General features: G+C 44.0%; 1 long non-coding RNA gene across 1 annotated transcript in view; it reads left to right on the forward strand.

The window, feature by feature from the left end:
- Positions 1–1,234: 1,234 nt before the first annotated feature.
- LOC114109093 (uncharacterized) overlaps positions 1,235–27,833 on the forward strand; it is a 28,284-nt gene continuing 1,685 nt past the window's right edge. Inside the window, exons 1-4 of the long non-coding RNA XR_003585804.3 lie at positions 1,235–1,632; positions 1,855–1,947; positions 22,822–22,892; positions 23,312–27,767. This is a non-coding gene — a long non-coding RNA (uncharacterized LOC114109093). The remainder of the gene's footprint in view (positions 1,633–1,854; positions 1,948–22,821; positions 22,893–23,311; positions 27,768–27,833) is intronic.

The following is a 27,833-nucleotide window of genomic DNA, read 5'->3' on the forward strand; positions in this document are numbered from 1 at the left end:
ATTTTTTGCTCCAAGTTTAGCTTTGGGAAGTGCTTTGGAGCTTCTTTTCTGTCCAACCATTGAGCTGATAATCACCGGTTGTCATATAAAATCGAGTTTTCATCACACATCACAGTCTGACCAAGAAATGATTCACTGTTGTTGTATAGAATAAGAGAAGACACTTAATGTTGTTTTTTTTTTTTTTTGTCAGCTCATGAGGCACTTATCAAGCTTTCCAATTTTCTTGAAATGCCAAACAACCATAGTATGATTGACATTGAGTTCTTTGGCAACTTCTTGCATAGTTGAAAGAGGATCAGCTTTGATGATTGCTCTCATTTGGTCACTGTCAACCCCTGATGGCTAGCCACTATGCTCCTTATCTTCAAGGCTATCCTGTTCGTCGCAAAACTTCTTGAACCATCACTACATGGTACATTTGTTAGCATTTCCTGGGCCAAATGCACTGTTGATGTTGTAAGCTGTCTCCACTACTTTATGATCTATTTTGAACTCAAATAAGAAAGTTGCTCAAATTTGCTTTTTATCTAATATCATTTCCTTAGTCTAAAATACATGTCAGCTAAACAGCAAGTAATGGTGGCTCAGACAAAAGAGAATCTGCCTGCAATGCAGGAAACTGGGGTTCGATCCCTGGGTGGGGAAGATCCCCTGGAGGAGGGCATGGCAACCCACTCCGGTATTTTTGCTTGGAGAATCCCATGGACAGAGGAGTCTGGTGGGCTACAGAGGAGTTAAAGGGGTCTCAAAAGAGTCAGAGGCAAGTTAGCGACTAAACAACAACAATTTCAGATAGATTAAGCTATTCTATATTGTTTTAGTTAAAAACAATATTTAAAATGTCACCAATAATTCAGAGTCCTTTGAGCCTCACACTCAAAGTTCTCATGGTACATGCCTAAAGTAGGAAAATTTAGTCTGGACTTCTTCAAAATTAACTTAAATGAGTAAATTGAAATCTAACCTGGGTTCTTTATAATAATGTAGTGATTCTAAAGAATTAGGCCCTCAGCATGTAGAACTTGTGACCCGATCCAGATGCCAAGCAAATTGTTTATTTTTCCATGTTAAATCCTAATTCTCTTTTAGTATAATTAAAAACTACATTCTTTTTAGAAATGTCATCTTCTATACCTTAAAATTCTCAGGCTCCTTTTTTTTTTTTTTTCCCCAAAAGGAATCCACTTTTTTTTTTTTTTTTTTTTTTTACTTCTGTAGAGTTAGAGGAAAATATGTCATTTTTAATACCTTGGTCTCCTAGGAGAAAATACAGTGCTTCAGACTATAAACATTTATTGCACTTTACTAAGATCTGCTACTTACTGATCATAAAAGGGCACATTTCATTAGAAACTGTGATAAGTAAATCACTGCCTGACTTGGAACTCTTTTCCGGCCGATGGTGACCCAGTGAGCACCGTGGGTCGTTCCTGCTGATGGACGCTGTTTGCCCGGGGAGTGGGTGGGAAGGACGCAGGGCCGCTCATCCTTGCGCCCTCGGCTCCTGGCCCGCGCTGGAGGACGGGACAGGGTAGAGAGCAGTGGACAGAGAGAAACGAAACACCGTGACTGGAAAATGAAGAGAAGCTGCATCTTAATTCAAGCACTAGGAGCTCAAATCGAAATGATGTGAGTTTCACTTGGTCATCGCCAGTATATAGGAGAGCAATCAACTTTTGTGTGTTAGCTTTGTATCCTGCAACCTTGCTGCAATCACGTATTAATCCGGGAGTAGTTTTGTCAATTCCGTCAGAATTTCCACATAGATGATACTGTCATCTTCAGACAAAGACAGTTTTATTTCTTTGTTCCAATCTGTATGTATTTTCTTTCCTTGTATTATTGTTCTAGCTAGTACTCCAGTGTGTTGTTGAAAAACATGGTGAGAGGGAACAACCTTGCCTTGTTCCTCGTCTCCCTGGGAAGGCTTCTAGTCTCTCCCTGGTAAGTACAATATTTGTTGTGGATTTTTGGTAGATGTTCTTCATCCAGTTGCAGAACTTTTCCTCTATTCCTAGTTCACTGAAAGCTTTTTTAAATTATTATTACTAGTAGGTGTTGGAGTTTGTCAAATGCTTTTTCTGCATCTATTGATGTCACATGAGTTTCTCTTCTTTTATCTCTTGGTGTGAGGAGTTACATTAATTGATTTTCTAATGTTGGAACCAGTCTTGACTACCTGGGATAAATCCCACCTGGTCATAGTATATAGCTATCTTTATACATTGTTATATCTGAAGAAGCATGTATTATTGCTGTTATTATATGTAACAAACACTGTACTGGATCAGGAGAACAATGGCTAGGAGAGCCAGGAGCCCTCAGAGACTGAGTCCAGGCATGGTAGTGAAGAGGAGGAAACAGTGTAGCAGAGTGAGGCGCTTCCCTCTAAATCAACAGACAAACGTGTGTATTTAAGAATGTTAGAGCAGAGTACTCAGAAGCGGTTTTCTATGGGAAAAGAATTGTGAAAAGCCTTCAGGATCTGCACTCAGCTACACCAAAACTCTCATGCAGGGAGAGCAGCCTCCCTTGGTCTCATTCTCAGCCTTGGGGCTAGTGGAGCAAGAGCGCTCTCAGGGGTAGACAGAAGGTGGCCGGGGTGCCTGTGACCTAAGAAACCAGGGTCCCATACATGGTACAGGGGATGGGGCTATTCTGGCACCCTTGCACCCTGTGGCTGAGGAGGATGCCCCGGGGTTCCTGGTGAAGCCCTGCTTTGTTCACCGTGCAGATTCACTGGGGGTGACGGCAGGGGAGGTCATAGGATTTGAAAAACAGAAATGCAAAACTCAATTTTTCCTAGAAGTTCATTAAAATATGAAATGCAATGACAGAAAATATGAGTTGGAAACAAACAGTTCCATATTATTCTAGTTTTTTCATAGTTCCATGTTCCTGCATGTGTGCTAGAAGGAAATACTCTTGATTCTCAGAATCCCCACACTCAATGTGAGTTCCCCTTCCCCTTTTTCCTTCCTTCCTTCTTCCCTGTCTCTGATAAAGTCATGATTTCTAGACATTTTTTAAACTGACATCCATTTTATTATGATGTATTTCATCTTTCAGCTCCATGGCAGGATCAAAGAAAGAAGGGTGTATTTTGAAACAATCTCCCTTCTCTTTTGAAGAGCTATATACGGACAGTTTAAATCAAGGTCATTTTTTTTTTTCCTTTGAAATTTATCAAGATGAACTCTGACCCATCTTCTCTGATATTCCAGATAAGCTTTCTTTTCCAACCACTGACCTTCATGTTAGATCAGAAAGGAAAACTTTTTCCACTTCATTTTAATCATTTGATTTATCACCAACGGATGTCTTCTCATCTTTCAAAGGAGAGTAAGAGCCTGTGTATGGCTTCAGTTTGCACTCAGCATTCAGAGTTACTTCAAAATCTTTGGAAATACCATGGAAGTCTGCCTCAAGATGAAGGTGCTATTCTTACTAAGTCTCTAATAGCAGATGAGTGTTAGTAACACTGTAGCTATTTGTTTCTTCTGCACAGAAAATGAAAATGCCTATTACCAAGAACAGGTATTTAAGGAAGATTACTTGGTTCTGAATAGACGTGAGGTGCCATCAAGGGCACACCATCACACTGTTGCCTGACACACAGTGAGGCCAAGCAAACGAAAATGTCAGAGTTTGGAGAAGAGAAAGTTTTATCACAGGGCCAACCAAGGAGAACAGGTGGCTTATGCCTCCCCAAACTCCAAACTCCTGAAGAGTTTCAGCAAAGCATTTTAAAAGGCAAGGTGAGGAAGGGTGTGGCTGGTTGGTGCAAACTTCTTACTATAGGAATCCTTTGTCCTTGAAGCTGTCATTAGGTCAGGTCATGATGTTCCTGTAAACCTCCAACAAGACAAATATTATTCTCTGTTTTGCAACTTTTTGTTTCTAAATAAATGGACAACATTATATCCTCACAGGTCAGAGCCTTGAGAATGGGTTACCCTGTATATTTCAGGAATTAGGCAACATTCTTTTAGTGATTAACTTGAAGCAGAAGCAATAGAATACAAACTTAAGGTAAATGAAGCAAATCTAATATGGAGTCAGATTTGTTCTTCCTTGTGTTATACTAAGGCACTTAGACAAGCATATGCACACGCGTGTGAGTGAGGGTGACGCACACCTCAGGCAGATGGTCTCTCCATCCAAACAAGCAGCCAACCCCATCAAAGGCTGGATGGCCGCATCAGGTATAGTTCTAATGCACCTAGGGAGTTTTCCTCAGAATGGTAGGTAGCAATTGCAAATTATCTGAGCACGTGAGAGATGGGTATTCTGCTGAAAGGACTGACAGCAAGATGCCTGCCATCCACGGAGGAATCAGTTAGAATGACCTGGGAAATTTGTCAGGGAGATCCAAGTGGCATTGAGCCCGAGTCCCTTTGTGAAGAACTTGATTGTCCTCATGTTCCACCGTTTTGTGAAGACACTGCCTGGGTGGTGCAGCTTGAACTCCACCACGTGAGAGGCTGCAGCCCAGGGCCACCAGCGGACGTTCCCCTTCCCAGCCCCACAGGATCAGGAGCTGGGCTATACTGGTACCTCAGGGGCTTCTTCCTGCTCTGCTTGGTCCTCTGCTGCACTGTACCACTTAATTATCCACTCAAGCTAGGAGGGAGGGGCTGCTCTTCCCTCTGTATACAGCTTGAGAAGCGGGACTGACTCTCTCAAGGCCAATAAGTAACGGAGGAGGGTCAAACCCAGATCACCCATCTCCAGGATAGCCCGGTTCCCTGAAGCTAGTCTGAGCCTTGCCATCAGATGACCAGGTGCCCTTGCTGAAGTCCTGAACTCATCCTGATCAACTGAATTAGAATATCTGACAATGGGGCCTGGGTTCTGCTCCCCTTAAGAAAGGATGGCAACCCCACTCTCCTATTGCGTGAGTACGTTCAGTCCTCAGGCAGCGTCTAAGCCCAGGTCTTTGTGCTGTCCGTCTTGAGAGGAGGTGGTGACAGCCTTGGCAGGACATGATGAGGTTGGTGCCGCAGGTGTGGCCCAGGCAGCTCTGCCCCTCCTGCGGGAGTTCCACTGAAAGGACAGGAAAGACAGTTTTGAAAAGTAAGAAAATACATAAATGCAGAAACACAGGGAAGGAGGCGTCAGTGGCTGTGAATTTTGAGGCAATCTTGAGAGATAGAATGCAGGTGGGGTCAGATTGTTTGAGCAGGAAGAGGTTACAAACTAGGATCTAAGTAGTAATAGCTGAAGGTCAGCAGGCACTGTCCTCACTGGAGGGGAGGAGAGAGCAGGGTCTCCAGGCGCAGAGGCGGGGGGTGGTGGTGGGCTCCAGGGAATCACTCTATGGGATCACTGCAGCACTGAGTCCTTACTTTCTACCCTTTGCTCCTAAACAGCGAGGCAGGGGACCCTTAGCTGAGGCCTTGGTCCTGGCGGGCTCTCAGTGAGCGCAAAGATCAGCCTTTCTGGAACTGGCTGCAGCAGCCCACACACCAGCGCCTTTGGCTGGCCAGCCTGGAGGGTCTGCCCTGTCCACCTCCACCTGTACTAACCCCGAAGGCCTCCCTGCAAAGGAAACCCCACAGGTGAGGAAAACTATCAACTGCAGAGAAAGTGAGATGTACGAGCTGATTACGCAGGATAGAAAAGCCAAAGAGCTGAAGAAAATACATAGACGATTGTGTGTAATCGGATGCAACTATTAATTGAGTGCATGTACATAGCATATTACATAGATGTAAGTTATGACCAACCTAGATAGCACATTGAAAAGCAGAGGTATTACTTTGCCAATTAAGGTCTGTCTAGACAAGGCTATGGTTTTTCCAGTGGCCATGTGTGGATGTGAGAGTTGGACTGTGAAGAAAGCTGGGCACTGAAGAATTGATGCTTTTGAACTGTGGTGTTGGAGAAGACTCTTGAGAGTCCCTTGGGCTGCAAGGAGATCCAACCAGTGCATTCTAAAGGAGATCAGCCCTGGGATTTCTTTGGAAGGAATGATGCTAAAGGTGAAACTCCAGTACTTTGGCCACCTCATGTGAACAGTTGACTCACTGGAAAAGATTCTGATGCTGGAAGGGATTGGGGCAGAAGGAAAAGGGGATGACAGAGGATGAGATGGCTGGATGGCATTACCAACTCGATGGACTGGAGTTTGAGTGAACTCCGGGAGATGGTCATGGCCAGGGAGGCCTGGTGTGCTGCAGTTCATAGGATTGCAAAGAGTTGGACACGATTGAGTGACTGAAGTGAACTGAATATGTGTATAAGCATACATATACATAGATAATATGTATATAGAAAACAAAGGCATAAATCACACATAACTACATATGCATATAGTATAATAACGTGTGTGCATTCAATATACATGCATGTTGCATATACATATAGAATGCATATGTAACTGTTATAGGAAGATACAGCTTTAAAATGACAATAGATTGCTGTGAAAAAGGATCATGGGAGAACGTGAATGAGTCCTTGGAATTTAGAAACATTGTAAATAAAAGAGGATAATACATTAATAATAAAAGATGAGGATAATACAGGGGGTGGAGGAAATGGCTGAATACCAAGTTGCAGATCTGGAAGCCGGCAGTGAGGAAATCTCTGAGGATTTCCAGCAAAAACGACATAAAGGGTGATCCCTCTGAAGACCTGAAAACCAGCAACCAGTGCTCACCCCTTGGAGTTTGGTCGGAGGAAGGAAAGGCTTTGACTGTGGGCCCTATTGAATCACGTGATTTTTTCCTTTGCCACATGCAGACATTGCTTAATAGAAATGATGGATTAAAAGTGCATGCTGCCTTGGAGACGGCTGGGAGGCTCTGAACCGGAATATTCAATCACACCTGACGCTGTTCTTCTGGGTCCTCGGTGAACCATAGGCAGGGCTCAGATCTCGCTGCAGCTCCCTCTGGCATCTGCATCGCCACCTCTAGCGCCAGAGCTCCTGTTCCCTCCCTCCTGTCTCAGGACAGCTGCCTCTCTCGTGTCTGGCGCCTGGCCTGACAGAGGCGGGGAAGAGATCCACCCTCAGTGCTCAGCGGGGAGGACAGCCTACTCAGCGTGGACGGTCGGGGTGGAGAGCGCACAGCTCCGCTCTCACAGCCAGTGCTGGGGCTCAGCCTGCAGGGGCCTCAGGAGGGGGCGGAGGGCAGGCTGGTGCAGACTGCAGGACCGGGGCGTGTGTGCGTTTGGATGTGTGTGCGTTTGGACTTGCTCCTCCTGTCTATCGACAGGTGACACGTGGGGGCCACCCAGGCTCTGAGTGTCTGCACATTGGACATCCACGTGATTGTCTTTGTTTTCAAGCGGGAAGGATGGTCTGCTTGCAGGCACCTGAGAGCGGAGGAGGAGCCGCCGTCAGCCTTGGCCCTGGCAGCAGCTGGAGACCAGTGAGGCGGTGTGCGGTGGGCGGGGCTCCGAAGCGGTCCCCCAGGGACGCGTGTTTTACACGACGTGTTCTACAGGATGCCCTCCCCTGGGGCGGGGCCACACGGGGGAACATGATGGGCTGCCACTCTGCACCTGTGTGAGGTAGCATGACATAATACGGAGTTTGCGAATGTAATCAAGGCCCCTAAAAAGAGCAGAGATATTACTTTCTCAACAAAGGTCAAGGGTATGGTTTTTCCATTAGTCATGTATGGATGTGAGAGTTGGACTGTAAAGAAAACTGAGCTCAGAAGAATTGATGCTTTTGAACTGTGGTGTTGGAGAAGACTCTTGAGAGTCCCTTGGACTGCAAGGCGATCCAACCAGTCTATCCTACAGGAGATCATTCCTGGGTGTTCATTGGAAGGAATGATGTTGAAGCTGAAGCTCCAATACTTTGGCCACCTGATGCAAAGAACTGACTCACTGGAAAAGACCCTGAAGCTGGGAAAGACTGAAGGCAGGAGGAGAAGGGGATGACACAGGGTGAGGTGATTGGATGACATCACCAACTCAATGGACATGGGTTGGAGTGGACTCCAGGAGTTGGTGATGAACAGGGAAGCCTGGCGACTGAGTAACTGAAGTGAACTGAACTGAACTGAATCAGCTCACTTTGCATTAATGAAAAGGGGATCACTCTGGGTGGGCATGACCGAATCATCTGAGTCCATAAGTAAGCATGGGCTTCCCTTGTGGCTCAGCTGGTAAAGACTCCATCGGTGATGCAGGAGACCTGGGTTTATCCCTTGGTTGGGATGATTCCCTTGGAGAAGGGAAGCGATACCCACTCCAGTATTCTGGCCTGGAGAATTCTGTGGACTGTATAGTCCATGGGGTCGCAAAGAGTCCGACACAACTGAGCGACTTTCACTTTCATAAATAAGGAGGAAGCCGTCCTGCTGGCCCTGGAGAAGTTGGCTCCATACCTTGGCTAGAGGGGTGCATGGCTCAGACCTAACAGTGACCTCTGTGGACTTCACAGCACACACTCGCCAAGAGCTCAAACAGCCCGAGAAACACCGGTGATGCAGCGGGCTGCTTACCATCAAGACAGCCTCCGGACTCCCCCCAGGCTTTTGGTGTCTGTCCTCCTTGTCACCACAGAGTGGGGCTCCCCCGCCGACCTTCCCGCGGGAGGCTCCCTCGCTGGCCCGGGCCCTTCTGGCTGGAGGCTCCCCGCTGGCCCCAGGAGCCGACCCGCCCTGTCCTCAGGGCTGCAGCCAGGCTCTCCGAGGGTCTGGCAAACTGGCCAGTGCACGGGGGGCAGACTGGCCTGGTCCCAGTGCTTTCTCTTCATTTGTTAACTCCGCTTGTGACGTTAGAAATGCTCCTAGCCCCAGCAGAAAAAAGCAAGTGGCCTGTAGGCCAAAAAACCCCCCAATCATCACTTTGTAAGGAAAGAGGGTATATATCTTACAGACACCTGCCATATATCCATGTGCATAACATATATGCAAAATATCAAGCCCGCAGCTGAGCCAGCTGAGAAGCTGATCCAAATCTGGCATGGTCAGATAGAAAAAGATCAATGTTTCATCTTTGTTTATAAGGACACACTTTATCAATGCAGGTTACAGCATAAGAGAAAGGGTTTTTTTTTTTTTTTTTTTTTTTTCTGGAAAACGAACATTAAGGTTAGTATATTTCCCAAAGTCAGTAAGTTATAAAACCTATTTGTCAGTTCATTCAGTTGCATGTAGCTAATTCCCATTGATCTGGATGAAGTAATCAGGCTTCCCATTAGTTTTTTCTATTGTTACTCAGTCCACTAGTATTGTCTAAAGGCTAGGAGAAGGCAATGGCACCCCACTCCAGAACTCTTGCTTGGTAAATTCCATGGATGGAGGAGCCTGGTAGGCTACAGTCTGTGGGGTCACGAATAGTCGGACATGACTTCACTTTCACTTTTACTTTAATGCATTGGAGAAGGAAATGGCAACCCACTCCAGTGTTCTTGCCTGGAGAATCCCAGGGATGGGGGAGCCTGGTAGGCTGCCGTCTCTGGGGTCGTACAGAGTCAGACATGACTAAAGTGACTTAGCATGAGAAACTTATATTTGTTTTTTAACGGGAGGGTTAAAGATCTGATTACAATTCTTGGCAAAGGAGCTTAACCTTTCAAGATAACAATTATAACATTATATCAGGACATGTACAAATTTTAGAAACTTTATATAACTTCAAGAATATCTATATTAGAAACATTTACCATACAATGTAACCTAATATAATACACTCATTTGACCATACTTCCCATGTAATTTAACATACCAATGAGCCTTTCTTTCTTTGGGATGTTTCAGGAGCCCTTTGAAGCCCTCCAACTTTAGCTAGAAGCCCAAAGAACTTCATCAGAATTGATTTAGGAAGTTTTGTACCCCCCTCAACCCCCTACCCTATCCCGGCCGAATATCAAAAGGACCTAGAACACTCAATCAGATAAGAACATAGGTCACGGTGAAACAGTTGTTACTTAATTAGCCAAAGTAGCAACAAAAGATTTCAAAGGCAAATACAGAACTGATTGCTTAAAAGGTAAAGAAACTTAAAATCTGTTATTAAAGGCAGTTCAACATTTTGAGAAAACTTGTCCCCTGAATTCTTGAGAAATCTGTATGCAGGTCAGGAAGCAACAGTTAGAACTGAACATGGAAAAACAGACTGGTTCCAAATAGGAAAAGGAGTACGTCAAGGCTGTATATTGTCACCCTGCTTATTTAACTTATATGCAGAGCACATCATGAGAAACGCTGGACTGGAAGAAACACAAGCTGGAATCAAGATTGCTGGGAGAAATATCAATAACCTCAGATATGCAGATGACACCACCCTTATGGCAGAAAGTGAAGAGGAGCTAAAAGCCTCTTGATGAAAGTGAAAGAGAAGAGCGAAAAAGTTGGCTTAAAGCTCAACATTCAGAAAACGAAGATCATGGCATCTGGTCCCATCACTTGATGGGAAATAGATGGGAAACAGTGGAAACAGTGTCAGACTTTATTTTTGGGGGCTCCAAAATCACTGCAGATGGTGACTACAGCCATGAACTTAAAAGACGCTTACTCCTTGGAAGAAAAGTTATGACCAACCCAGATAGTATATTCAAAAGCAGAGACATTACTTTGCCGACAAAGGTCCGTCTAGTCAAGGCTATGGTTTTTCCTGTGGTCATGTATGGATGTGAGAGTTGGACTGTGAAGAAGCCTGAGCACCGAAGAATTGATGCTTTTGAACTGTGGTGTTGGAGAAGACTCTTGAGAGTCCCTTGGACTGCAAGGAGATCCAACCAGTCCATTCTGAAGGAGATCAACCCTGGGATTTCTTTGGAAAGAATGATGCTAAAGCTGAAACTCCAGTACTTTGGTCACCTCATGAAAAGGGTTGACTCATTGGAAAAGATTCTGATGCTGGGAGGGATTGGGGGCAGGAGGAGAAGGGGACGACCGAGGATGAGGTGGCTGGATGGCATCACAGACTCGATGGAGGTGAGTCTGAGTGAACTCTGGGAGATGGTGATGAACAGGGAGGTCTGGCGTGCTGCAGTTCATGGGGTCACATAGAGTCGGACACCACTGAGCGACTGAACTGAACTGAACTGTCCCCTTAACAGAAAAGAAAGCCAAATTCAAGTTTTGTACCAGCTTACTTTTAACAATTCATTTACTCAGTTAAGCTTAATCCAATTTCAGACTGACCATGCATAAAATTCCTTTTACTCAAAACATGTATGACACTTTCCTACTGCATAGTGAAATGTCTTATTATTTTCAGTAGCTTTACTTAAATATTTAAATTAGAATCCCAAACTCTTAAAACCAAGAAGCAAGTAATAGTTACTAAAATCTAGAGAGGTTATTTTAAATAATTTTCAAAACATAATTATTCCTATAGAGCTTATGAAAAATCTCTTATCTCACTTACATTTACTTTAAAGTTTCAACATACCAAGTTATTTTTCCTGTGAAAATTTTGTTACAGATATAACAAGATTTCATTTAACTTCTATTAAACCTAGGTGCAGTGAAAGTCTTTTACTTAATATAGATGACTCTAAAGATAGTTGTATATCAATTAGGTCAACAAACTTAAATATTGATACCAGGTATTAATTTAATACTGAATATTTCCCAGTTCACATGAATCTGAAACCAGCTTAGCTTGATTTCTCTTGTATTTAGAATTGTTTGATTTGCAACCTCTTGTCTGGGTGGGCTGCATAGCAGACCCTCTCTAATCCTCACCATCACCCCAAGGGCCCACATGAGCCTCCTAGGAAGCTGAAGAATGGCTTACAATCAGGTCATCTAAGGTAGTGATTGGCCACTTGGTGCAAAGAACTGACTCATTGGAAAAGACCCTGATGCTGGGAAAGATTGAAGGCAGGAGGAGAAGGAGACGACAGAGGATGAGATGGTTGGATGTCATCACTGACTTGATAGACATCAGTTTGAGTAAACTCTGGGAGTTGGTGATGGGCAGGGAATCCTGGCGTGCTGCAGTCCACGGGGTTTCAAAGAGTTGAACATAACTGAGTGACTGAATGGAACTGAAGTGAACTTTTCTTTAAGCCAGTTAAATAGAGCTCATTTATAAGTAGCCTCAGCAATGTTATGCAAAGACAAAGACATACACAAACATAAAGAAACAGAGATACCTCATTGTTCTTATTTCAAAATTTCAGTCCTGAGTCAGGTATAGCAATGTAAAACCCACCAGTTTACAAAAGAAGTTGGATTAAAATTAGTTTTCTGGCAAATGAAACAAATCAAGCTTACTTGTTTAGATGGCTAAATATTTACAGAAAAGAGAATTAGGATTTCTTTTTACCCTTGACGAGTCCATTTCTAATTTACCCTTTTTGCATTAAAAAAAAAAATGGCAGAGGTGAAGATTCATGAGAAGACCAGATAGGCCATGTGTATCTCAAATATGCAGGCAAGTTTCTCCTAGGATGACTTTGTTTCCTTCTCTGGGATTTCCATGACCAGCATTTGTAGGCTTAAAGTGTCCTCTGGTGAGACAATCATGTCAAACTGTTCTGGGAAAAAAATTACTTGAGCATCTAATTTACAAAGGATCTTGTCCCCACAGGGACTGGATACTCTCACATATATAAGAAGCTATATTTCAGGGTGAGGTCCCCTTGTGGGCATTCTAGAAGTTGTAAGAACAAACACTTTTGAACTTCTCCATGCACTCTCATTACCAGAATAGACTGAGATGTTTTCTGTGCCACTTTGGTGCTTACCACATAGTATGTGCTATTCGTACCTATTAAAAAGTCAGTCAACTTGCTCCTCACTGTCTGTTACCCGAGGCTCCTTAGGGGAAATTAGAATGGGATGCTTCAAGTCCAAGGCAGTCCCTCGGTCTCTAACAGAACCCTGGCAAAAGGGAAATTGCTCTGCTGCAGAAGTGGTTCCTGGTCGAAATTGGGGGCCCTGATGTGCCTTCAGTTCAGTTCAGTTCAGTGGCTCAGTCGTGTCCGACTCTTTGCTGCCCAATGAATCGCAGCACTCCAGGCCTCCCTGTCCATCACCAACTCCTGGAGTTCACTCAGACTCACGTCCATCGAGTCGGTGATGCCATCCAGCCATCTCATCCTCTGTCGTCCCCTTCTCCTCCTGCCCCCAATTCCTCCCAGCATCAGAGTCTTGGATGGTGATATTAAACCAGGCCTCTGTGCTCAGGGTTAACATAGAAACTTCTAGTCGGTTCCCACAGGTCGGTGAAACAGGAGGTGAAAGGAGTGAATACATGGAGGGGGCAGCTGGGACAAGGGCTGGTGTAGCCTGCTTGCTCAGCAGCAGGCCAGGGTTTAGAATCTGAAATAGTATGTCCGTGCTCACTTTTTCCCTCTTCCCCTTGTCAAACAGCTTCCCCTTCAGGTTTCCTTTCAGACTACTGCCCCATAAGGTGGCAGCCCTCTGACTTCTTTTCCTCCTGGTTCACTAGTGTAAACACTACATACGGCCTCTCATCTCTTTCCCCTGCTCTTTTCCAAAGCACTTCTAACTGTGAGATCATACACTAACTTAGTGACCGTGCAGGGGCCGTCGCTCTTCTGATCCTAACTCCCTGTTACAACAGCATATCATGTCTCTTAGTCAAAAGTTCATGGCTATTTTGCCTATTTATTTCATATACTCCTCAAAGGGCTCTCCTTTGGGGTAGATGGAGTATTTCCCATTTTTATAAGTTTGTTGTTTAGTTGCTAAGTTGTGGCTGACTCTTTTGTGATCCCATGGACTGTAGCCCACCAGGCTCCTCTGCCAATGGACTCTCCAAGCAAGAATACTGCAATGGGTTGCCATTTCCTTCTCCAGGGGATCTTCCCAACCCAGGGATCAAACTGCTACATTGCAAGTGGATTCTTTACTGCTGAGCCCTATAAACAGGGAAGCCCTGTTTATAAGTTTAATAATACTAAAAGACAAAAGACAAGCACATTCCAACCCCCACAGCACAAACATATCCTAACATTGATGTATCACAAAATCAAAACTAAAACCAGCAAACCAGTTCCCAAGTCAAGTAGAATCTAACAACACTTCCCTTCTCCAACAGGGTACCCCAAACAAACAAATTGGCTTGTACCAAACTGAGGCAAAAACATTTCATTCCTGGTATGGACATTGGAGAGACTTACCCTACAAAACTGAGCCTATCAACTCACAGAAGTTTGTTGGTTCCTTGCTTCAGCTGCCAAGCACTGAAGTAGCTGGTGCCACCTCAGGGAATTTTGAAGAGGAGGTCCTTAGGATAAATGGTCCTAGCAGCTGACACTAAGAATTAAAATTCAAAATGTCCTGACAAAGACCCTTGACTCGGTTTATAGAGGCAGCACCAGCAGCAACAGCTTCATGCATGTGAGCAGGAAAGAAGCCTTTGGCAGGCTTCAGGGGACTTATCAGCTATTGAAGGGTGATATATTATTTTATTTTAATTTTTTAAATTGAAATACAATTGACATACAAGTTGTGTTAATTTCTGCTGTACAGCAAAGTGATCCAGTTATACACACACACAGTCTTTTTCATATTCATTTCCATTACAGTTTATCACAGAATATTGAATGTAGTTTTGCCAAGGGACACATTGACTGAAACCCCCTGACCAGGCCAGGCTCCATAGTAAACATTTGCATGAGTAATCAGGAGGTCCTGGTAAGGAATATGGAACTAACAAGCCACCACCAACTGGAAGAACTCATGAAAAGTCCAAAGAAGGGAGGAGATGCCATTCCATATGTCCCAGCAACTTCCCAGAATCATCCTCGCTGGAACCCATCTTGTTGGGGGATATGTGCACCACCAGGAAGGACTCTATGTCAGAACGACGGGCCAGAGACAAGCCAGAAGCTGATCCCATCACCATAAAGCCCGAGACTGCGAGTCACATGGCAGAGCAGTTCTCCCGGCTTCCCTTTCTCCCCTGTTCTCCACCTGCGTACCCCTTCCCAGTGAAGTCTCTTGCTTTGTTAACATGAGCGTCTCCTTGGACGGTACATTTCTGAATGTTAGACAAGTCTCAGGCCCTCAAAGGGGCTCCCCTCCCAGCGACAGTTCCCTGTGCAGTAGGACCTTGCTGTTTCTCCATCCTATACCTAATAATCTGCATCAGCTAACCCCAAATTCCCAATCTATCCTCTCCTCTCCTCTCTCCCCCTTGACAACCACATGTCTGTTCTCCATGTCTGTGAGTTTGTTTCTGTTCCATAGATAGGTTCATTGTGTCATAGATTAGACTCCACACATAGATGATATCATGTGGTATTTATCTTTCTCCTTCTGACTTGCTTTACTTAGCATGATAATCTTGAGATCCATCCATGTCCCTGCGAATGGCATTATTTCACTCCTTTCTATGGCTGAGTAAATTGTATATATGTACCCTATCTCCTTTATCCGTTCATCTGTCCACAGACATTTGGGTCACTTCCGTGTCTTGGATATTATAAATAGTGCTGCTGAGAATATAGGGGTGCACATAATTTTCGAATTACAATTTCATCCATATATATGCCCCAGAGGGGGATTACTGAATCATATTGTTGTTCAGTCACTAAGTCGTGTCCATCTCTTTATAATTCCATGGACTGCGGCACACCAGGCTTCCCTGTTCTTCACCATCTCATGGAATTTTTTCAAACTCATGTCCATCGTGTTGGTGAGGACATCTAACCACCTCATCCTGTCGTCCCCTTCTCTTCCTGCCTTCAATCTTTCCCAGCATCAGAGTCTTTTCCAGTGAGTTGGCTCTTCATATCAGGTGGCCAAAGTATTGGAGCTTCAGCTTCAGCATCAGTCCTTCCAATGAGTATTTAGGGTTGGTTTTCTTTGGGATTGTCTGGTCTTATCTCCTTGCTGTCCAAGGGACTCTCGAGTCTTCTTCAGCACCGCAATTTGAAAGTATCAATTTTTTGGCATTCAGCCCTCTTTAGGATCCAACTTCTCACATCCGTACATGACTACTGGAAAAAACCATAGCTTTGACTATGCAGACCTTTATCAACAAAGTGATATTTCTGCTTTTTAATATGCTATCTAGGTTTGTCATAGCTTTTTTTTCCAAGGAGCAAGTGTCTTTTAATTTCATGGCTGCAGTCACTGTCCACAGTGATTTTGGAACCCAAGAAGATAAATTCTGGCACTGTTTCCCTTGTTTCCCCATCTATTTGCCATGAAGTGATGGGATCAGATGCCATGATCTTTATTTTCTGAATGTTGAGTCATTAAGCCAGCTTTTTCACTCTCCACTTTCACCTTCATCAATTGTCTCTTTAGTTCCTCTCTGCTTTCTGCTATTATAGTGGTATTATCTGGATATCTGAGGTTGTTGATCTTTCTCCTGGTAATCTTCATCCTGGCTTGTGCTTCATCCAGCCTGGCATTTCAAAGGATATACTCTGCATAGGAGTGAAACAAGCAGGGTGACAATATACAGCCTTGTCATACTCTTTCCCCAATTTTGAACAAGTCCATTGTTCCATGTCTGGTTCTACCTGTTGCTTCTTGGCCTGCATACAGGTTTCTCAGGAGATTGGTAAGGTGGTCTCTGGTATTGCCACAGTTTTCCACAGTTTGTTGTGATCCACACAGTGAAAGTCTTTAACATAATCAATGAAGGAGAAGTAGATTTGTTTGTTTGTTTTTAATTCTCTTGCCTTCTCTATGAGCCAATGGATGTTGGCAATTTGATCTCTGGTTCCTCATGTACAGCTGAAGCCTAGCTTGAAGGATTTGGGGCATAGCTTTGCTAGAATGTGAAATGAATGCAATTGTGTGGTGGTTTGAATATTCTTTGCCATTGCCCTTCTTTAGGATTGAATGAAAACTGAACTTTTCAGTTCTGTGGCCACTGCTGTGTTTTTCAAATTTGCTGGCACACTGAATGCAGCACTTTAGCAGCATCATCTTTCAGGATTTGAAATAGCTCAGCTGGAATTACGTCGGCTCCACTAGCTTTGCTCATAGCGATGCTTCCTAAGGACCACTTGACTTTACATTCAGGATGTCTGTCTCTTGGTGAGTAACTACACCATCGTGATTATCTGGGTCATTAAGACCTTTTTGTACAATCCTTCTGTGTATTTTTGCCACCTCTTCTTAACCTCTTATGCTTCTGTTAAGTTCTTACTGTTTCTATCCTTTATTGTACCCATATTTGCATGAAATATTCCCTTGGTATCTTCAGTTTTCTGTAGATCATATGGCAACTCTATGTTTAGTTTTTTCAGTTCAGTTCAGTTGCTCAGTCGTGTCCTACTTTTTCTGACCCCATGGACTGCAGCACACCAGGCCTCCCTGTCCATCATCAACTCCCGAAGTTTACCCAACTCATGGCCATTGAGTTGGTGATGCCATCCAACCATCTCATCCTCTGTTGTCTCCTTCTCCTCCCACCTTCAATCTTTCCCAACATCAGGGTCTTTTCAAATGAGTCAGCTCTTTGCCTCAGGTGGCCAAAGGTTTTAAGGAACCTCTATACCTTTTCCCATAAAGGTCATACAAATTAACACTCCCACCAACAGTGTAGGAGGGTCCCCTTTTCTCCACACCCTATCCAACATGGGTTATTTATAAATTTTTTTACTGATGGCCATTCTGACTGGTATGAGGTGGTACCTTATTATAGTTTTGATTTGTGAAAGATAATATTTTAGATGAGTCTATGACTATGTCTCACTATGATTATATATTTTTTCTTTTCCCTTATATTTCTTCTGATTTTTGTTTTATATATCTGTTTCTTTGTTGTTAAGCTGTCTAATGGTTTATGATGTCTATCTTCCTGGTGAATTATTACTGTTACCTTTTATCATTAAAAATATTCATCTTTGTTTCATTTAAAATACATAAATAAATTTAAAATATTTCAGATGGGTCTTTGGTTTAGCTTTTATAACTGGACACGGGTGAGTGGCACAGCCTTCTCTGCTACATGGGGAGTTGTCATGGATGGAGATGCTGGAGTGATAGCTGCAGGGGCTGTGGCGTGGAGACCTGGGCAAGAAGTTTCATAGTGTACAGAACTTATGGAATTGTTACCTTACAACTGTCTGCACCCCTGCCTTCTTCAGAAAGGTACTGCTTACCCTCAGTGCAAACAGCTTTGGAAAGGAAAGAGCTCTTTGCAGGAAACCTCCCTCATCAGGAAGCCTGTCTTCTTGTCACTTTAGCAGAGCTATATTGTAATTAACCTTAAACCAGCAGCCCACGCCCCGGCCACGCTCTACTCCTCTGAGGCCCAAGCACACCTTTCAGATCTTGTGATTACGCCACACCTTGCCTAACTTGTTGGTTCTTTCCCTAGATCAAAGAAGTAGAAATGAAGAATAAGTACTTAACAGATGACCAGATCTCTTCCTTAGCTTCCCCTTCAGTAATATTGTGAACAAATTGAACTAGATGGCGTCTAATGAAAAATCACAAGAAGTTGACAGCCCGCTTACCAGCATATACACAGTAGGGGTGGCGATGACTGTGACCCCCATCTCAATAATTAACTGAGATAACTTCTCTTTTTCCTTTTAAGAATGTTCATGGCTGAGCAGAATCTTCAGAGGCGGTTTCTGGGGAGCTCTGAGCCCACAATCTCCCCTAGATTGCTGGCATTTTGGTTAAAAACCACTCTTCTTTCTACCAGTATCGTCTCTGTTGTGTGTTGACTTTTGAGTGGCCAGCAGCCGGACCTAATTCAGTAATGCCAGGATTAGCTTAAAGGCCTCTGAGAAGAGGGAGCAAAGACTGGTGCAGGTTAAAAGTGTTAGTCACTCAATTGTGTCTGACTCTTTGCTATCCCACGGACTATAGCTGCCAAACTCCTCTGTCTGTGAAATTCTCCAGGCAAGAATACTGGAGTGGGTAGCCATTCCCTTCTCCAGGGAATCTTCCTGACCCATGGATTGAACCTGGGCCTCCCACATTGCAGGCATGTGAATTTGAAGGGAGAGAGTAGAAGGTAAGTTTTATCCAAAAAAATTTTAGTAGAAATCAAGGAAAATGCTGAATATTCCTACTATTAGTGAATAGAAAATGAACAAAACACACAAAAGGTAAAAAGTAGTCTGACGAATATAAAGAAATTTCTATTCAAATATAAAGATGCAAATAAGAAAGATAAGCATCTTGCAGATGTCAAATATTGATGGGGAAAAATGAGATAAGAGCCAGCACTAGCAAGGAGTGTAGGAAAGATAAAACAGTAGCTTCATATCCTGTTTGTGTGGTTGTAGATCATTAAAAGATTATATTTCTGGGAAGTAATTTGGCAAAATGGACCAAGTATCATACACATGTTCACCCTTTAAAGTCATATTTTACTTCTAGGCATTTATTTACAAAAACAAAGCACATGTAAGTTTTTTCCATTTACATGGATTTTAATTTAATTTTTTTTACTTTACAATATTATATTGATTTTGCCATACATTGACATGAATCCGCCATGGGTGTACATGTGTTCCCCATCCTGAACCCCCTCCCACCTCCCTCCCTGTACCATCCCTCTGGGTCATCCCAGTTCACCAGCCCTGAGCACCCTGTATCATGCATCGAACCTGGACTGGCGATTTGTTTCACATACGATAATTACATGTTTCAATGCTATTCTCCCCAATCATCCCACCCTCGCCCTCTCCCACAGAGTCCAAAAGACTGTTCTATACACCTGTGTCTCTTTTGCTGTCTTGCATACAGGGTTATTGTTACCATCTTTCTAAATTCCATATATATGTTTTGGATGAAGGTGAAGTTACTCAGTCGTGTCCGACTCTTTGCGACCCCATGGACTGTAGCCTACCAGGCTCCTCCGTCCAGGGGATTCTCCAGGCAAGAATACTGGAGTGGGTTGCCATTTCTTTCTCCAGGGGATCTTCCCGACCCAGGGATCGAACCCAGGTCTCCTGCATTGGAGGCAGACGCTTTAACCTCTGAGCCACCAGGGCAGTGCTAGTATATGGTATTGGTGTTTTTCTTTCTGGCTTACTTCACTCTGTATAATAGGCTCCAGTTTCATCCACCTCATTAGAACTGATTCAAATGTATTCTTTTTAATGGCTGAGTAATATTCCACTGTGTATATGTACCACAGCTTTCTTATCCATTCATCTGCTGATGGACATCTAGGTTGCTTCCATGTCCTGGCTACTATAAACAGTGCTGCGATGAACATTGGGGTACACATGTCTCTTTAAATTCTGGTGTATATGCCCAGCTGTGGGATTGCTGGGTCATAAGGCAGTTCTATTTGTAGTTTTCTAAGGAATCTCCACACTGTTCTCCATAGTGGCTGTACTAGTTTGCATTCGCACCAACAGTGTAAGAGGGTTCCCTTTTCTCCACACCCTCTCCAGCATTTATTGCTTGTAGACTTTTGGATCACAGCCATTCTGACTGGAGTGAAATAGTACCTCATTGTGGTTTTGATTTGCATTTCTCTGATGATGAGTGATGTTGAGCATCTTTTCATGTGTTTGTTCGCCATCTGTATTGATCATAGAAATTGTCCTTACTGGCCACTCTTGCCTTTGGAGATGACCCAACACTGTTTATGGAGTGTGTTTCTAATTAAATCAATTTCTTATCTGTCACTTTGTCTCTCACTGACTTCTTTCTGTGAGAAGACATCAAGAACCTGAGTTTCATTAAGTCCTGAAACCAGGACACAGTTAAACCAATCTCAGTTAAAGGCCTATGGGCTCCTGTCCCAATCTGAGTTACACGGTTTCAGCTGGAGAGCCACAAAGGGACAGTGATAAAGCCAGAAATGATGAGAGTTAGGTCTTGGCCTAAGACGGGCTTGTGGGATGCCATGAACCAGGAGTACAGGGGAGGGTGCTCTGCCGATGTCTGCCTATTTTCATGAGGCTGGTCAACCCTAAGTGCTTCAGGGCTATGATTGGAAACCTAGGTCTGGACCAGAAGAATGATGGCAACTGGCATAGTTTGCTATAGAAAGATAGTGTTGCGTGGCTATGCTTAGGTACATTCATAGCAGGTCCAAAACAGAATTATTGCTTCAGGCTTTGATAATCTATACTCCTGTCCTTGACTCTGAGTTTTTTCCTCCTATCATTCTATGTTCATTTCTTTCTTTTTCTTAACCCCAGAAGACCTGTGTGGCTGACAAGATCTACTTTAGATTTGACAAGTGCTGACCCTTTATTTCCAGCTTATAGCTAGACCAACTCCCACTCACTGTCAGCACTGTTGGGGATGCACTCTGTATCAGTCCTTTGCAACAATGTTTTGGACACTAATCCCTGATTGGGAGACTGCCTTGGCAGAGATGGCATCTAAAATCGTAAGTGCAAACTTGGCCGAAGTGCACAGCTGGAGATGTCATCTCAGGCTCGGGTCTAAACTGCACCAGGCTGCCCCACACCTGGTCAGTGCCCTTCTGGGCCATACTCTCTGGGGCTGGGAAGGTTTCAGACAGCAGGAATTAAAAAGGAAAAAAAAATGTTATATAATCAGGTTTGTCCATATATGAGTTAGGAAACTTAAAATGGAGTGAATTACCCGATGTTCAAATTTTTATTTCCTTGTATCTAGGCAATGGAACCTGGAAGGAATTTAAGGCTTGTGTAGTTTGGAGGGATAACTCTAGGAAAGAAACAGAGGGCATCTTAGCTGATGGATGCACGGGACCAGGTGGTACCCTCAGTGGGGCATGAGGACACTTCAGAGGCAAACCCATAATGCTGTTACCAGGGGATAGAGACTGATGGGACCATATGATTAACCGTTTAATAGAAAGTATTGAAACTGTGCACCTCAGATGGGGACTTGAACCCAGCCAAAACCCTGACTGAGACTTGAGCCCACGATCTTTTAATTAGAATCACTCACCTGGTATCTGGGCTTCCCAGGTGGTAAAGAACCCACCTGCCAGTGTAGGAGAAGTTGAGATGAGGGTTTGATCCCTGGGTCAGGAAGATCCCCTGGAGGAGGGCAAGCACACTTGCCCAGCACACTTGCCTAGAGAATCCTGTGGATAGAGGAGCCTGATGGACTACAGTCCAGGGGTTGCAAAGAGTGGGACATGACTCACGCCAGAAGCTCAGTTTGAATCCAACCTCTTGAAACTGGTGGGTTTTACATTGCTGTACTTGATTCAGGGCTGAAATGTTTAAATAAGAAATTTGAAGTATCTCTGTTCATATGATTGTATGTACCAGATGTATGGTATTAGCAAAGCTAGTTTGTTAAAAAAAAAAAAAAGCTCTACTTAGTTGACTTTTTAAAAAAGTAAGTGCTTATATAAGTACTCAGGAATATAAAACTGGCCAGAATGAATTTCAGGTTTATATGATTTAGGAAATATTCAACACTAAATTAATACCTGGTATTGAAGGTGGTTTAAGCTTTTTGCTCTGATTAATACAGACATGTCTGCAGAGTCATGCATAATAATTATGTTGTACCTAGGTTTATTAGAACTTATTATATCTATTGCAAATTTGTCAGCAAAAAAACTAACTCAATGTTACTAAAAAAAAAAGACTTCTAAGAAAAGTGAAATGTATGTTTTCAGTAAAAGAAGATGTGAATAATAATAATAATAAAACTAAAAAAAAGAGTTGTGCATGATCAGGACTTACCAAGATTGGATTAAATCTATTAATATTTAGGTAAAATAATTTTGTGGGGGATAGGCTAACACAAGGCTGGATTTGACTCCTTCCACAAAAGTATTCTTGAAATGCAGCTTTTGACAACAGATTGTGTGAGCTTCTTTACCTTTAAGTAATTTGTATTTGCTTTTGAGATCTCTGATAACTTTGAGAAATAAGTATTGTTTCACAGTGACCAATGATCTTATTTGACCAAAGGTTTAAAACATTTTTGACAAACTTCCCAAATATCAAATTTTAATTTAAGTTCTTTTGATTTTCAGCTAATTTTGGGATGTTTTAGAGGGTCCCTGAGGCATCTCAGAGAAATATTTAACCAGGATTATTTGGTATGGTAAGTTAAACTTAATTGTTTATAATTCTGGTTATTGTGTCAACTAAAAAAGATGCAAAACTTGAGAGTTGTGAGTTAAGTTTTATTGGGGGCAAAATGAGGACTGTAGCCTGGGAGACAGCATCCCAGATAGCCCTGAGAGAGTGCTCCAAAGCGGCCATTGGGAAAGGTCACTATATAAGGTTTTGGTGAAGGGGGAATTCAATGCCATGAAGCACTCATTCTACAAAAGGTTTTTGTTAGTCGTGAGGATCTGATGTCACCATGAAGGGATTTAGTGCTTCTCTAGATACAAGGAGGAGGAGATACAAGGATTGAGATCATAATATCTGTTTCTAAAAACACCCAACTATCTAAAGACCTGTCCCACTGGATTCCCTGGACCACAGAGTGCCTCACGCCACTCTGAACTCTTTCAGGGGCTGTTGAAGGTCAGCAGCTATAGCAGCATGGCGTTCAACCTCCATAGAGACAGATGGCAAATGTCTTTGCTGTTCAGTCATTGGCAATGCTCTTGGTAAGTGCTAATTTGTAGCTGACAATTGTAACCAAGTTTTTTATCAGGTACATTGCAGTTCAGTTCAGTCGCTCAGTTGTGTCCGACTCTTTGCGACCCCATGAATTGCAGCAAGCCAGGCCTCCCTGTCCATCACCAACTCCCGGAGTTCACTCAGACTCACGTCCATCAAGTCAGTGATGCCATCCAGCCATCTCATCCTCTGTCGTCCTCTTCTCCTCCTGCCCCTAGTCCCTCCCAGCATCTGAGTCTTTTCCAATGAGTCAACTCTTTGCATGAGGTGGTCAAAGTACCGGAGTTTCAGCTTTAGCATCATTTCTTCCAAAGAAATCCCAGCGCTGATGTCCTTCAGAATGTATTGATTGGATCTCCTTGCAGTCCAAGGGACTCTCAAGAGTCTTCTCCAACACCACAGTTCAAAAGCGTCAGTTCTTCGGTGCTCAGCCTTCTTCACAGTCCAACTCTCACATCCATACATGACCACAGGAAAAACCATAGCCTTGACTAGACGGACCTTAGTTGGCAAAGTAATGTCTTTGCTTTTGAATATGCTATTTAGGTTGGTCATAACTTTTCTTCCAAGGAGTAAGCAAATTTTAATTTCATGGCTGCAGTCACCATCTGCAGTGATTTTGGAGCCCCCCAAATTAAAGTCTGACACTGATTCCACTGTTTCCCCATCTATTTCCCATGAAGTGATGGGACTGGATGCCATGATCTTCATAATCAGATGTTTAACCATGTCTTTTAATTCTTCTGTCATTTATAGATTGTCATTTTTGTGCTCTGGTGCTGTTACAAAAAAGTGCTGCATCATCCAGGAGATTCATAGAAAGGCTATGGAAGCAGCTACAAGCTGTTTCACCTCAAGAGGAAGGCTGTGCGACTACTCCAACCCATACTGATTTAAAACAAGCAGATGTCCTGCCCCTGCAGCCCCGGATGAGGCATCTAGATTTTTACTCCCTGACGGCCGGGTCGATGCCCCTGCTCAGACTTGAGGCAGTTCCAGGAGATGTACTGTCACCCTTCTGCTTTCCATGAGAACTGGGAGTAAAACTTCTCAGGGGGGAACGACACAGGAAGGAAGGGGGTAGGCCACAATCTTGGAAAGAATGACATTGTCCAAAGATATGACTCAAACAGATTAGAACAAAACAAATCCAAGATGGCAGACCAGTCAGCTTCCACTATAACTTGAGCCCCAGCATATGCTCATTGTAACAATCAGCTAAGACATACCCACCAGCACCATGACCGTTCCAAAACTGACCATAAAAGTAAAAAAATTCCTGTGAGTCCCCAGATAGTTGGACTACTCCTCCCACTCATTAGCCTGTGAAATTACCCACCCCTATAGAAACTGACAGCACCACAGCCTGGTGCTGCTCTTGCTTTCCAAGATGGCCCTCACTTTGTTTGTGGAATGTGCTTCTCTAAATAAATCCACCTCTTACCTATCCAAAAAAAAAAAAAAAAATGCCTTTAACATAACCATTACTTAAATTGAAATAGTAAATTTATTAGGAAATTCATCAGATGGATATTATCCATCCATTTTCAATATGCATTCTGGGAAAGTTTAATGACATGGGAGTAATACTGGCATAAGTTATGTACAAAGAATGAGACCCAAAGCCTTGCATACAGCACACACCTCATTAAAGAGATGAAAAATCAGGTCCTTGGATTTCCTCTCATCTGTATTTTCTGAACATCCTGAAGAGAATACATTTATAATCTGATGAAATTATAGATGTTCTTAAAGGAGAAAGAAGAAACTTCACCCTATTAACTTGGTAAAATGTCAAATTAACTTGGTGAAACTGAACATGACAATGTTGCTTACAATGAGATGATGTTCTTTTCTGAACTTAATCTAGCTGCAGAATTCCTTCTGAAATGTGGCCTTCAGAGTCTACCATGACTCTCCAGGTGTGGCTGACCCCTGGGTGTGTGGGAAGACTGGCTGGAATTAAAGAATCTCAGACTCATCTAGACTGACAGCTTCCCTCACACTTGCATCCTGGTAGCATTTATCCATTCATCCTCATTCGATTTTCTATGAGGGCCCTTCAGTCCTGTGAAGGCAGCTGTCCTGCCCACTACCTTTATTTTTCAGAGGCTGGGATACCCTATAGGTTCTGTCATGTTGTCAAAAGGTATTTTCTCTTCTCAAAAGCAGTGTCTAATTCTTTCCGCTGTTCCCCTTATGATTCACTGTTGGATGGTCTCACAATCTTGGACACATGCGTCTCTGCTCTGATCTGATGATGCCCTTTTCCAGGTGTCGACCACAGTGGGCACAGAAAGGCTTTGCTGGTACCCAGCACGAAGGGAGAGCCCTGCTATCTCATCCGTGGAGGTGACACCCTGCCTGGGCTCTGCAGTGGGATCACATGGGCCTGTGCAGACTAAGACCCAGAGCGGTTTGCTAGGGTCCAGGGCAGCCTGAGTGGGTCCTCTACTGGCAGACAGACACCTGGCTGTCCCTGTGCCTCTGGACTCCCTGGCCTCCCATCCTGCAATGCCATCAGGCTCTCTTCCTTAGATGTGGTTCCCCACTTCGTTACCTTGCAGGGTCTCCCAGCCTGTGCAATTGTGTCCAAGGACCTCTGGGGACATTCCTCCCATTCATGGCATTGCTCCGACCCAGCTCCCAGAAGCTTCACTTTCCTGCCAACCCTTTCCTGCTTGGTGGCCACATGGGCAGTGCTTCTCCCCTGTGTAGTGGGTGGTTTGACCCCCAACAGACACTTGCTGCTGCGTGGAGGCAGTTTCAGTGTCCTAACTGGGGAAAAGCATCCAGTGAGTAGGGCCAGAGATGCAGCCAAACCTCCAATGCTCAGGGTGGTCCCCACGACCAGGGATTATCCCACCTGGGTGAACTCTGTCAAGGTGGCAACACCTTGCCCTAGAGGCATGAAAAAAGAATAAAAGGTGGTCTTTGGGTCCACAGGAAGCCTTCAATAGAGGATGGCCTGCACGATGGTGACCCCTCTCAGCACACTTCTCCCGTTGTCCTACCAAACTGCCGGTGGACACTCAGTTTCAGTTTACATGGCTGCAGAGAGGCACTTGGACCCCACCCGGGCTGGGCCTCCCAGCATCGCAGCACTCTGCACAGTCTCCCACGTGGGGACCCCACACCTAGTGGGGAACCACACCCGCTGCTTGAATTCTAAAACTAAGTGGGAAGAAAAGAGGTTGTTGGTGTGCATTCATAATGAATCTGACAAATGAAAAAATTCCTACAGGTAAGTGAATTTAAATTGGCAATAAAGAAAGTATCTCCCTATTCTGTGAGGGAAATACACATTTCTTTTGTCTTCATGGCAAGTTGACTGGCCAGAGTCAACTTTTCCATACCAGTGGGAGACTTTCTCAGCGAATCTAGAAGTGAAAGGAAGAGTCCAAAGATCTTACCTTGGACCTGCACCTCTTCAGGGTTTCTGTGAAAGTGTGTGATCCTTGCTTGGGGTCCCACATGCTCTGGCAGTGTCAGCTCATGCCCCAGCAAACTCAAAATGTTTGCATCAGGAATGTAGCTTTCGCACCTGGGAAGTACTTCCACTGGCAAGAAATTGGATGATTGAGGGAGAAGGTTAAATACTGGCCAAATCTTCAGAGCACAAAAGTGACTTTCTTTGACAGTTCTCAGAGCGTTCCAGGGTTCTAGGAAATTTCATATCTTAAAATAATACTACAGGGATTCCTTTGGTCTTTGGAGCACATGCCGGCCATGGGGACAGGGAAGGTAGGGAGTGAGTGTCTGAAATCTGTAAGTTCCATTGAAGGTTGCAGCTGACTTTTCCTTACACGGGCTGCCAAAACCAGCACTTGCTTGGTGCCCCTGCAGGGGAATGTGCTGCAAGCCCCACAGAACTCTCTTGTTCCCCAGTCTAAAAGAGAGTTTGTCTTGGCGTAGGGTGGTTTGTCTGACACGATGTACTGGCTGTCTTATTCCCGAATGTTAGCTGAGCACTGCACCAGGAAAATCGACATGGGGCTCCCTGGCCAGTGCCTGGCGCGCTCCCTGACCCCCTCAGGGCTGGTGCTCAGTCCCAGAACCAACCTGCAGGCCTCTTGGCCGCACCAATGCTTGCTCTTGATCCTTCAACCTTCAGCTGTTAGAAAGACTAACCCTGTTATAGAGTCTGAGCTTGTACTGCTCACACACAACTGATCTATAGATGGAGAGAGGAGGCGCTGGGGCAGTGAATAACATGAGTAATAACTTTATTCAGGAAGTTGGGAGACTGAGAAGATGGTGGACTCCTGTCCTAAAGAACCATCTCACCCGAGTGAATTTGATTCCTGGTATCTTCTAAATGGAACAAAGAGAGGGAGGTGAGCAGGTAAAGTTAAAAAGGCTCTAAGTTGTTGCAAATATTTCCTGGTTTCTGCCAGATTCCAGACAAGAT

The sequence above is a fragment of the Ovis aries genome, chromosome 18 (assembly GCF_016772045.2).
Source record: "Ovis aries strain OAR_USU_Benz2616 breed Rambouillet chromosome 18, ARS-UI_Ramb_v3.0, whole genome shotgun sequence".
In the NCBI taxonomy this organism is placed as follows: domain Eukaryota; kingdom Metazoa; phylum Chordata; class Mammalia; order Artiodactyla; family Bovidae; genus Ovis; species Ovis aries.